This window comes from Hordeum vulgare, chromosome 1H, assembly GCF_904849725.1.
Source record: "Hordeum vulgare subsp. vulgare chromosome 1H, MorexV3_pseudomolecules_assembly, whole genome shotgun sequence".
In the NCBI taxonomy this organism is placed as follows: domain Eukaryota; kingdom Viridiplantae; phylum Streptophyta; class Magnoliopsida; order Poales; family Poaceae; genus Hordeum; species Hordeum vulgare.
In genome coordinates, this window is record NC_058518.1 from 238,184,093 (window position 1) to 238,196,169 (window position 12,077).

Consider the following 12,077-nt stretch of genomic DNA (forward strand, 5'->3'; position numbering starts at 1 on the left):
GTTGTGATGAATTGAATCTTTCCCTTTGAGATCTCATTGTGTTGGTTTGAATATTGTATTTCAGAACACTTGATGTATGTGTTGCATGTGGATACCCGTGGTGACAATGGGGTATTCTATTGATTTACTTGATACAAGTTATGGTATCAACTTGCGGATTTCGGTGACCTTGGGGATCTATGCATAGGGGTTGATTGCATGTTTTCATACTACGTTCGCTGATAGAAATCCTGGCGTACTCTTTATAGTTGTTTGTATTGGATTAAATATGATGAATCTGAAATTGTTTGATGCATGTCGTATACTTAACCAACGGATACTTGAGGTGACATTGGAGTATCTAGGTGACATCAGGGTTCATTGGTATGTATCATGGGTGTTATTCTAGTACAAACTCTAGGGTTGTTTGTGACACTTACAAGAATAGCTCAAAATATTGATCGGAAATACTGACTTTGAGGTGGTTGTACTACCTATGCCAATTTCAGCTTATGTTCTCCGCTACTTATGAACTTCAGAGTGAATCTTTATTACATGTTGAGGGATGATCATATGATTCTACTATGTTAGCATTGTTGAGAGATTGCGCTTGTGAAAATATGAACCCTGGGCCTTATTACCAAGAATTTATATAACATTTTGCTCACTATTTTCAACTTGCTACCTTGTTGTTTTTTGTTTTTTCAGATTACAAAAAACCTATGTCTATCATCCATACTACACTTGTATCACCATCTGATCACTCATCTAGTGCACCTATACAATTTCCATTGTATTGGGTGTGTTGGGGACACAAGAGATTTCTTGTATTTGATTGCAGGGCTCTTTGAGAGAGACCATATTCATCCTACACCTCCAACAGATTGATAAACCTTAGGTAATCCACCCGAGGTAAAAAAATTGCTGTCTACAAAACTCTGTACTTGGAGGCCCAACGACGTCTACAAGAACAAAGTTGCATAGTACACATCAGCAGGGGAGATTGCTTGGTCTTGACCTTCTTGCTCTTCTTAGACTTGGGTGCAAACCCAATTCCTTCCTTTGCAACAACCTTATTTTGATTGCTCAAAAGGTCATTGAGGTTCATATCATCTTGGATGCACGTCACAAGGCCTTTCTCGAGTTTCTCTTTCAACTTGACATTTTCCTCCACAAGATGCACATGCTCACAACAAGGGTTAGTAGCACTCGCATTATCAATTAACTAAAATGGAGGACACATGGATATCTCCTTAGTAAGATTTACTTGGATTTGATCATGAGACCTTTTTAGAGAAGCATGCACACTTTTGAAACCTTGTGCACCTTGTCAAGTGTAACAAACTCTTCATTGACTCTATCATGGTCAACCCCTAGTGCAACCTTTTCAGATTAGAGCACACGAGTAATAACAAAAGCATGATCATGATTTTTTCATAATTTTGCAAGGTCATCATCGTGTGACTCCTCAAGAACCAAATGAAGACCTCGCTCTTCTTCAATAGAAATGGAAAGATTCGCTATCTCAAAGGCATAATCATGATTATGACCCTCTAAATTAGAGATGGTCTCTTCATGAGACTCAGTGAGATCACTTGCCTCACCTAGTTGTTCCAAGAGAGCAACAAAGTGCTTCTTGGTCTCACCCTTGATTTTTATCATCAATTTATGAAAGGAATTTTCCTCAATGTTTACCTCCTCTTTTTCATCTCCACTATCCGTAGCATAAGGGGTAGTAGAAATGGTAGTTTTGATGTTGGAGGTTACCTTGTTGGTTGCATTGGCCATAAGGCACTTGGCAATGTGGTTGTTGTTGGGGGAGTCGAAGAGATCCATCTTGATTGGAGAAGATGTCACAATGGCCACGGTGGCCATTGCCATGCCTTCACCACTTGCATCATCATCATTACCAGAGAAATACTCTTCTTGAGCCACCAACACCTTTTGAGGCATTTTCTTGGGGAAGATGTTTTTGTTGGCGAAGGAATTGACTTTGTCTTTGCAAACAAGTTTGCCACCATTGTCTTCGCTCTTCTCATACAAACAATCCACCACAAAGTGACTCGCATTGCCACAATTATAGCAAGTCCTCACATGTTGCTTTCCCTTTGACCCGCTTGAATTGTTCTTGGAGAAGTCAGGCCTAGAGTTTCTCTTGTTGCCCCAAAATTGCCTTGATGCAAGATCCATGTGTTCGTGGTATGCTGTAACAGCGAGAGACCAACGCTCTGGAGGATTCCTGTTTTATTTCGTTGTCATCTTATGATTCGTTTGGTTGTCACATTCATCATCGCATCATTCGCACCATTAGCATCACATCGGCACTCCACCACCATCATTTTTTAAAACTTGCATCCGTCCATAGCCGTCGTTCTCTCCGTTCTTGTCGCGGACTGTTTCATGGCCAAACACAAACACACACACCCGCCACAACATTAAAATATAGTTTTTAAAGTGTGTGTTAAAAGTTTTTGAAATGAGTTGAAAGTTAGCACACGGTCTTACTATATTGTTGGTACACCGCGTGCCAAATTTTGTCGCATTCAGAGGTCGATTGATACCCTAACCGTTGAACATATAGCGGCACTATAGTCGGTTTATTCATCAGACGTTTTTGGTTTATAAAACCATGTTGTCGGGCTGGATGTTTTCCCTCTCATCTCCGCCTAGCCCCTCTGCATAGTGCACCGACCTGCGTGCAACCTAGTACGAAAACTAACCTGAAGCCGAAACGTACGGTCGTGACTGTTGGATCTGGATCAACCTCGTAATACTCTCAAATCATCATCCATTTTTCAATTGGACTCCTTGTCGTGGGTATAATCCTGACAGTAGATGAATAGGGTACGAATGGAGAAGGCAGAGTCCTAGCTACGGCAAGGTTGTTGTTGCTGGCTAGGCCTATGGGGATTTCCTTGGCAAATATGCAAAGGATTCTCCCGCGGCCTTGGAGCGTTGCGTTGGTGTTCCCTTGAAGAGGAAAGGGTGATGTAGCACAGCGGCGGTAAGTATTTCCCTCAGTTTGAGAACCAAGGTATCAATCCAGTAGGAGGATCGCATCAAGTCACAAGAACCTGCACAAACACAAAGAGCTTGCACCCAACGCTATGAAGGGGTTGTCAATCCCTTATAGATTGTTTGCAAAGTGAGAACTGAAAGCAAAAAAGTAAACAAAGCAAAGTAAAAGTAAAAGCGGAGACGATAATTGTGAGTAGACCCGGGGGCCGTAGTGTTCACTAGTGGCTTCTCTCATGAAAGCAAGTAGGCGGTGGGTGAACGAATTACTGTCGAGCAATTTATAGAACCACGCAAAGTCATGACGTTATCTTTGGCAATGATCATACATATAGGCATCACGGCCAAAACAAGTAGACCGATACTTTCTGCATCTACTACTATTACTCCACACGTCGACCGCTATCGAACATGCATCTAGTGTATTGAGTTCATAAGAACAGAGTAACGCCTTAAGCAAGATGACATGATTTAGATGGACAATCTCAAATCTATGATGAAAGCCCATCTTGTTACCCTTGATGGCAACAACATGATGTGTGCCTTGCTGCCCCTTCTGTCATTGGGTAAGGTCACCGCACGGTATGAACCCAAAACCAAGCACTTCTCCCATTGCAAGAATCATAGATCTAGTTGGCCAAACCAAACCCAAGACTCGGAGAGACTTACAAGGATATCAAATCATGCAAATAAGAAATCAGCAAAGACTCAAATATAATTCATAGATAATCTGATCACAAATCCACAATTCATCGGATATCGACAAACACACCGCCAAAGAGGATTACATCAGATAGATCTCCATGAAGATCATGGAGAACTTTGTATTGAACATCCAAGAGAGAGAAGAAGCCATCTAGCTACTAACTACGGACCCGTAGGTCTGAAGTAGACTACTCACGAGTCATTGGAGAGGCAATGATGTTGATGTAGAAGCCCTCCAGCTCCAAAGTCCCCTCCGGCAGGGCACCGGGAAGGGTCTCCACATGAGATCTCACGGAAACGGAAGCTTGCGACGGCGGAAAAGTGGTTTCGTGGACGCCCTGATTTTTTCTGGGATTTTAGGGAATATATAGGCCAAAGAGCTAGGGCAGGGGAGCTCCAGGGAGGCCACAAGCCTGGTAGCCGCGGGCCCCCTGGCCACGGCTAGAGGGCTTGTGGGCTGCCTGTGGGCCTCCTGCCTTGGCCCTCTAGTCCCCCGATCTTCTTCTGTTCTGAAAAAATTCATTTCGGGGATTTTATTCCGTCTGGACTCCGTTCCAAAATCAGATCTGAAAAGAGTCAAAAACACAGAAAAACAGGAACTGGCACTTGTCACTGAATTAATAAGTTAGTCCCAAAAAAGATACAAAAGATATATAAAACATCCAAAGTTGAATGGATAACATCATGAAACCATCAAATATTATAGATACGTTTGAGACGTATCAAGCATCCCCAAGCTTAACTCTTGCTCGTCCTCGAGTAGGGAAGTGATAAAGAATGAATTTTTGATGCTTTCATGCTACCTAGCATAGATGTCCTTTGTAACTCCTCTTACATGACATGAATGTTCAGATTCGTTAGATTCAAAACAGTAGTTTGCTATTGATGTGGACACAATAATACTTCAAGCAAACTAGCAAGGTAATCACGAACTTTCAAAATAACAAGGCCAAAAGAAAGTTATCCCTACAAAATCATATAGTCTGGCTATGCTCTATCATCCTTGCCCAACGAAGTTAAATCATGCACAACCTCGGTATTGGCCAAGTAATTGTTTTCACACCTTTACTTTCTCAAACTTTTTCAACTCTCACGCAATACATGATCGTGAGCCATGGTTTTAGCACTATAAGTGGAATGGAGTGTGGTGGAGGTTGCAAGGCAAACAAGGAGAAGATGGTCACATTGACTAGGCATATCAATGAGCTATGGAGAGGCTCATCAATAGATATCAATGTGAATGAGTAGGGATTGCCATACAAATGATGCACTAGAGCTAAGAGTAAGTGAAAGCTCTTAAAGAAAACTAGTGGGTGTGCATCCAACTTGCTTGCTCACGAAGACCTAAGGCAATTTTGAGGAAGCCCATCATTGGAATATACAAGCCAAGTTATATAATGAAAATTTCCCACTAGCCATGAAATGCACCGACAAGGCCATAAGGACCGATTTGGTCAAGGTTAACCGCCCGGTAACAGCCAACAGCTTTGGCTTCCATCCTTTCAAATTCTCGGAGAACTTGTCAATGAGGGCTCAAGGTGGTGGCGCTGGAGCCAATGAATGGATAGAAGAATCCCAAGGTACTGCAACGGAAATGGTTGGAGCTTGCACGACAAAAATGTCGCCACACTGCCCGCTAAGCTGTCGTCCCAACGAATGGAAGTTGTAGAGCAGTTGTTGAGGTTCACACGTAGACCAGAGCCATCCCCAGACAGGCCTAGCAGGGAGGAAATAACTTGAATATCCATGGGCAACGGCCTGAAGAACACCACTGCATCATCCGCAAACATAGACGTCCTCGGAACTTCGGGGCTAAACACGATATCCGAGAGCAGCCGGTTGCCGGTAGCCCAAGATGCCATCGTTTGCAAGACAACCATCGCTAAGATGAAGAGAGCCGACAACAGCAGGTCCCCCTGGTGCACACCACAAGCGAGGGCGAAGGCCTCAGACTACTAACAATTGATCATCACCTTTGAGGAGGCGGAAGCCAGAGCCCACATATCCACGAGCACCACCGACGTCCAAAGCCCCTTCTCATGAGAACCTCAAGCAAAAATTCCCAGGACAAGGTGTCAAAGGCCATGGAAGTGTCAATTTTCATCCAGACCGCAGAGGTTTTTCTTCCACGCAACCATTTCGCGCATTCTTCACCAGCTTGAAATTCTCGTGGATATTTCTAGCAAACACAAAGGCGCATCGAGCCTTAGAGATCAGACCGGGTAGAAGGGGGCCAACCTGTCTGAGAGGGTTTTGGCGAAGATCTTGGCAGCCGAATGAATGAGATTAATGGGCCTGAAGTCCGACAAATCACGGTATCCGCCTTCTTCTCGAGCAGAGTGATCACAGACGAATTGAGACAATCAAAGGAACCAAACCTCCCGGCATGCAGTGTCTGAAACACCCGAAGCAGGTCAACTTTCACTGTATACTAGCAGACTTTGAAGAACAACCCAGTGAAACCGTCCGGGCCAGGTGCACGGTCAGATGGCCTATCCATAATCACCCGGCGTACTTCATCCTCAGTAAAAAAAAAGGTGCCTCCAAGCAAGCGACCGTTTTCGGGGACAGAACCCATAGATCAAGAGCACCCAAGTTAATGGCCCGCGAGCGGGCACGCGCCTGGCCCGTCAGTCTGCGATAGAAATCACAGGCCAGCTCCACTTTGGCCTCCGGATCTGCAACACAATGAACGCCATCTTGCAGCATTGGAATCAAACCCTTGCAGCGTTGAGTGTTCGCCTTCATATGGAAGTATTTCGTGTTCGCATCACCCTCCTTCAGGTCCCTGACTCGAGGGCTGCCTTAGCCTGACCCTCTCCAAGGAAGGGAAGGGAAGGCACTTTCCTTTGAGAAGCGCCCGAAGGCCCCGCTCCTGCTTCGAGAGAGGGTGACGCTCTCTAGCCTCATATAGGCGCAAGATAACCTCATTAGCAATATGAAATTGCAGAGCGAGTTTGCTCTGCCTCCTTTGGCCCCAACTCCTCAGCCCCTTAGCAGTACGCCCCAGCTTGGTGTTGAAAACGAAAACCGGATCACAACACAAAACTTCCCTATCCCACGCGTTGCCGACTACATCCATGAAACCACACAATTTGCACCAGAAGTTCTCAAAGCGGAAGCGGAACGCCCTAGGTCTCGCCTCAGAGCATGACAACAGGAGAGGGCAATGATGTGAAATGTTGGAACTCAGAGCTGAGATGCCGCTGATCAGAAACGTGTCCTCCCAAGTATCATTGTAGAACACCATGTCCAGCCTAGCCAAAATGGGGTTCCGCTGCTCATTACACCAAGTATACTTCCGCCCCCTCAACGGCATGTCCAGCTAGCCCAACACATTGATAGTATGTGTGAACTTGTTCATAACCCCACGGTTGGCTCGGCCACTTCTTCTTTCTTCCGCATTCCTCACGATATTGAAGTCTCCACAAACGATCCAAGGCGAAATCTCCAGACTGCCCAAAGCGACCAGCTTCTCAGCCCGGCCCTATGGTCCATAGACAAATGTAACCCTCCAGGTCTTGTCATCTCTCAAAGAGGTCACCCTGATAGTGATCGAGAATTCCCCTTTGTGTACCAACGAGCAACACAGTCTGTCCGAGCGCCATGCCAAAAGAATTCCACCTCTCGTACCATCAGCCGACAAAAAATCAAACCCATCAGAGGCAGGACTAAGACACTGGCTGATCAGAAGCGGATCCACTGAAGCTAATTTAGATTCTTTTAGGCACACAAACGAGACATCATAGGGTTGCACAAATATCTTGACCAAACTCCGCCTAGCCAGGTTATTAATGTTAGGAAAGCAACTTATATGTATTGAAGGCCCAAGGGGCATATATATATTACAAATGACTTGAGGTGCAAGGAAAGTAAACATAGACTAATAAGGACTCCTAGACTAATACTAATAGAGTAATAAGGACTCCTAGACTAATAATAATACTTCCTACCCCCCCCCCTCAAATGCAAAGCGTATGCAATAGCATTGCATTTGAAGAAGTGTAATACTGAAAAAACAATGATAATCCAAATCCGCGTCTTGAGAGTGTCGTTGTAGCATGAAGAGTCTTCAAAACTTGTTGAGTCGCCGAAGGAGAGAACGAAGAGATGGCACCTCAGAGGTAGACACGGCATCACTTGAAGATACAAGATAAGTATCAAGAAAAGATGGGTTGTCAAAAGAAGATGGCACATGAGAGAATACAGCATTGTGCAGAAAATCATAGTCGACGACAACCGTCGGCGAAAGAAGCTCGGCGGATAAGGCACGATGGACGTAGATCGACAATGCAAAAGAAATCCAGAAAATCCTATAGAAAACAACAAGGGCAAATAGGCCACAAAAGTTGTATACAAAGGATCAGGACCGAAGAAAAGGCCGACGGGCTAAGGTATGGTGGACTCGCATGGCATGAGAAAACACAAAAATATCAACGGATTTGGTGGACGCAGCGGAAAAAAAACTAGAAAACAACTAGCGAGAAGAGCATGCAACACGAGACAAAGGTGCATGAGCATGCAACACCGGACAAAGGAGGTAGCTACGGGAAAGAGCTAACACATGAAGCAGCAAGCATGTAGGAAAGCAACACGTGGTAACAACAGGAGAGTAGAACGTTGGTTACCACGCAGCCATGCAAGCAATGTGGTGTCAGCAGAAGAAGAAAAAATATCCAGAACATCGTGCCCTCTTTTGTGAGAAGTCAACCATGTGGCTAAATCAGCAGAAGTCGGCCAAGTGCGGGACGCTTGAGGCCAGAGGGCGTTGCGCTGGTTGGTGCAGTGCGGGTGAGTTCCTGCAGCGAGCCGGACGGAGCGTGATATGTCTCAAACGTATCTATAATTTTTGATGGTTTCATGTTGTTTGAGCGGGGCTTGAGCGGGAACGGAAAAAAAATTGGATCGTCAGGACAAGTTGCGGCGTCCGGAGACCTAAACCTAGGCTCTAATACCATGTTAGGAAAGCAACTTATTTGTATTGAAGGACCAAGGGGCATATATATATATATATATATATATATATATATATATATATATATATATATATATATATATATATTACACATGACTTGAGGTGCAAGGAAAGTAAACATAGACTAATAAGGACTCCTAGACTAATATTAATAGACTAATAAGGACTCCTAGACTAATACTAATACTTCCTAACAATTAAGACCCCGGACAATCCATACTAGCAGGCGTAACGACATGGAGAACTGACAAAGCACCCTCACAAAGCAGAAGACAAAAGTCACGTACCGCAAGGCTCCACCTGATCCGACAGTAATAGAGCGCCCTGGCCAGCCTAGTCCAGCTCAACGAACAGATCCTCCCCTTGCACAAACAACGTCGTGATGGCCTTGACATGATGAGGGCGAGAGGTTTGTCAGATAGCATGAGATACTCAACCAGCACCTGTTCTGAGAGTCGCTCTTCCGGCTGAATGACCCTCATCTTGCGCAGCAGCACAGTCTATGCCCGCTCGGCCCTAGACGCGCCCCAGGCCGATCTTGCACAGGTGCTCGCTACGCCCAGGAGCAAATCTAGGCAACAGTTCACGCTTCTTCCTCACCGGTACCGACCTGACTGGCCTATGATCCGGGATGGAGGTAGGAGCTCGCAACTCCAAGCCCCCGAGTAGTGAGTCCATAGTCGAGAGGGGGACTTGCGGACCAGAAGGAGGGAACAGCTGATGCGGAGGGAGCGGCGAGGCGATCGAAGTGCGCGGAGGAGATCGCATCGGGCTCACGGCTGATCCTGTCTCGATGCCGAGGGGTGCCACACGCTAGCGCCGAGCAGACGGCGACCCGGGGGTCTGCTCAGGGGGAAGCACGACGCCCACCGACGACCCAAGAGGAAGCGATCGCGTTCCAAGAACCAGGGGTTCACCCTAGCGAGCGCCCCGGGCTCGCAAACAACTGCCTAGGCGTGGGCCGCCCTAACAGCAAGGCCAAGCCCCTAGCAGGGGTGGAGCCACTGACCGTAGAGCCCACGGTCATCTCCGACACCGACCACGCCAGTGCAGGAATGATCATCATGGAGGAGGCCCCAACCGTGGCGCCCGACTTGGCCACCTAGGCCAAAGCTGACCCATGAGGGCACGCCGAAGCCAGCGCAGGAGAGACCACAATGTCAGAGGCCGTGCCCGTGGCGCCCGACCTGGCCGCCGAGCCCGGCCCCTGGAGGAACGGAGCCGCAGTCCTACCGGCGGGGAGGAAGAGGTCGTTCAGCCTCTGTCCCACCTCCCCAGTCATCGTCGACCCCGAGGCCGCCCGGTTCGCCGAAAGGGTGACCACCAGAGCACGGACAGCTACCGCGTCCAGTGTCATCGACTCGCCCACGGTAGCAGCTCCTAGAGTAGTCATGTCGTCTAGTTAGGTCTTCATCGTCGTCAGGCTCGAAGTCCGGGTGGAGCTTCATGAAAGGCACTGTACTGTCCACCACATCCAGCACATGGATGGTGAGGTGATGGATGACGGCGTGCTGGTCAGTCAGAGGCGCCAGGATATCCGGCGTGAAAGGAAGGTCTTCGTCCATGGAGTTTGGCCTCCCCGCCGGCTCTAGCACCTCCAGATCGTATAGCTTGGGGATGCCGGAGGGATTACGCAGCCAGGCGGTCACATCGAGCTATCAGCGGTCATCTGATTGGAGGATCTCCACCAGTTGCCCTCCAAGGTTTTTTAGAAGCTGCCCGATCGCGTCACACTCCCACGTATCGGCCCGTAGCCCCTCGATGCCTAGCTTGGAGAATAACTTCAGGGGCACGCTCGAGGCCAGCGCGCTCCTATGCCAGCGCTGGAACCCCACCGGCTCACCACAGCAACGGAACCGGCCCAAGCGGGCGAAAACACGGTCGCACATCTCCATGGACGCGAAGGTGATGAAGAAGTCCGCTAGATGCGTCACCTCCATGCGGACCTGGCTCCTGTCCACCCCACACTGCACGGATAGAGCTCAAACCATGACCTCCCAAGACACCACAGACCCCCCCCCCCCCCGCCGCACTGTGGCCAACAGGGCACGACCATGGAAATCGGCCTCAAGGGCGTCCATACCCCTAGTGCGCGAGATGATCTCGTTGCCCCGCTCCGGGCGAAGATCCAGATTGCCATGGGTCCAGGTCTCGCCCAGGAACCGGCTCCTAGCCTGCAGGGGGTAGTGCGCCATGGAACTCGAAGGAGGGGGTGGGGCAACCACCGAGGAATGAGCAGGAGGAGGGCGAGCCGCCGGCTTGGCCGTTAGAGGAGGGCCCGGCGAATCTGGGAGGCATGGGGCAGGCTTGGGGGCGGGGAGAAGAGCAGTCTCTTGCGAGATGCTCCCAGAACCAGCAGCGATGGCAACGAATCTCGTCGGTGCGGCTCTCCTTAAAGTGCCCAGGATCCAGACATTAAAAACACCGGCCCACCAACCACCGGGGAATCCGATGCGACGGAGGGGGACCAGCCGGCCGCGGGATTTTTTTCACTGTTTTAACCCATAAGACGTAAATAATTCACAGAATAAACTCGATCTGGAAGTATTTCCGAATCTGACCCTTCTTTGAAACGCCAGAGACCGTGGCGTTGCTGCTGCACGTAGAAATGCCTGTCTACCATGATGTTGTAGACTCACATTCAAACGACAGTCTAGTATGCATTGCAGACCCAGGCCAAAACGTCAATGACTTTGACGTTTCTACTCAGGAGGCAAACGTCATGAACCATTATTCGATTTTGTCAAGGATTGCTAGCTGCTGGTAGAGAGAGTGTACCACGCTGGACAGTTGCATGCGCATCGGCTAGCTAGGTAGCTAGCTGCTCTACTCTACCCACCTAGCCCTAGGACTAGGAGTAGGAGTAGCTAGCTATGTCTCTCTCACTGAGTATGTTAATGGCGGTCCTGCTCTAGTAGCTAGAACGTCTAGCTAGGGGTAGATGTTTAGGTAGGTAGGTGGGTAGCTGCTGTCGATCCTACTTGCAATTGCAAGTTGCAGCTGAAAACGAGTATTCTGATCGAGCCCTAGGCAATGCTAGGCGCTCTCTCTCTCTCTGTCAGCGCTACGCGTCCACGGCACAGATAGATCGATGCAGCAATTGGCAAATTAAATTGTGCCTGGCAGGCTGCTCCGTCGACCGGCGTCGCAGTCTCTGCATAAAATGAGCTTAAATAAAAGGTTGCATGCCACGAGGAGCATGGCTGAGGAATCGCCAGAGCTGCTGCTGCAGGTGGTTGACAGCAACGCCGAGCTGCTGCTGTTGGTGCTGCAACGCCAGCTTCCATGTCGTTTCTAGCCAGGGAGGCAACGCCAGCGACAGTGGCATTTTAAACTAAGCTGCATTAGACTCGCGTTTGAATATATAGATCAAAAACGTTACGGTAGATTAACGTTTCTACGT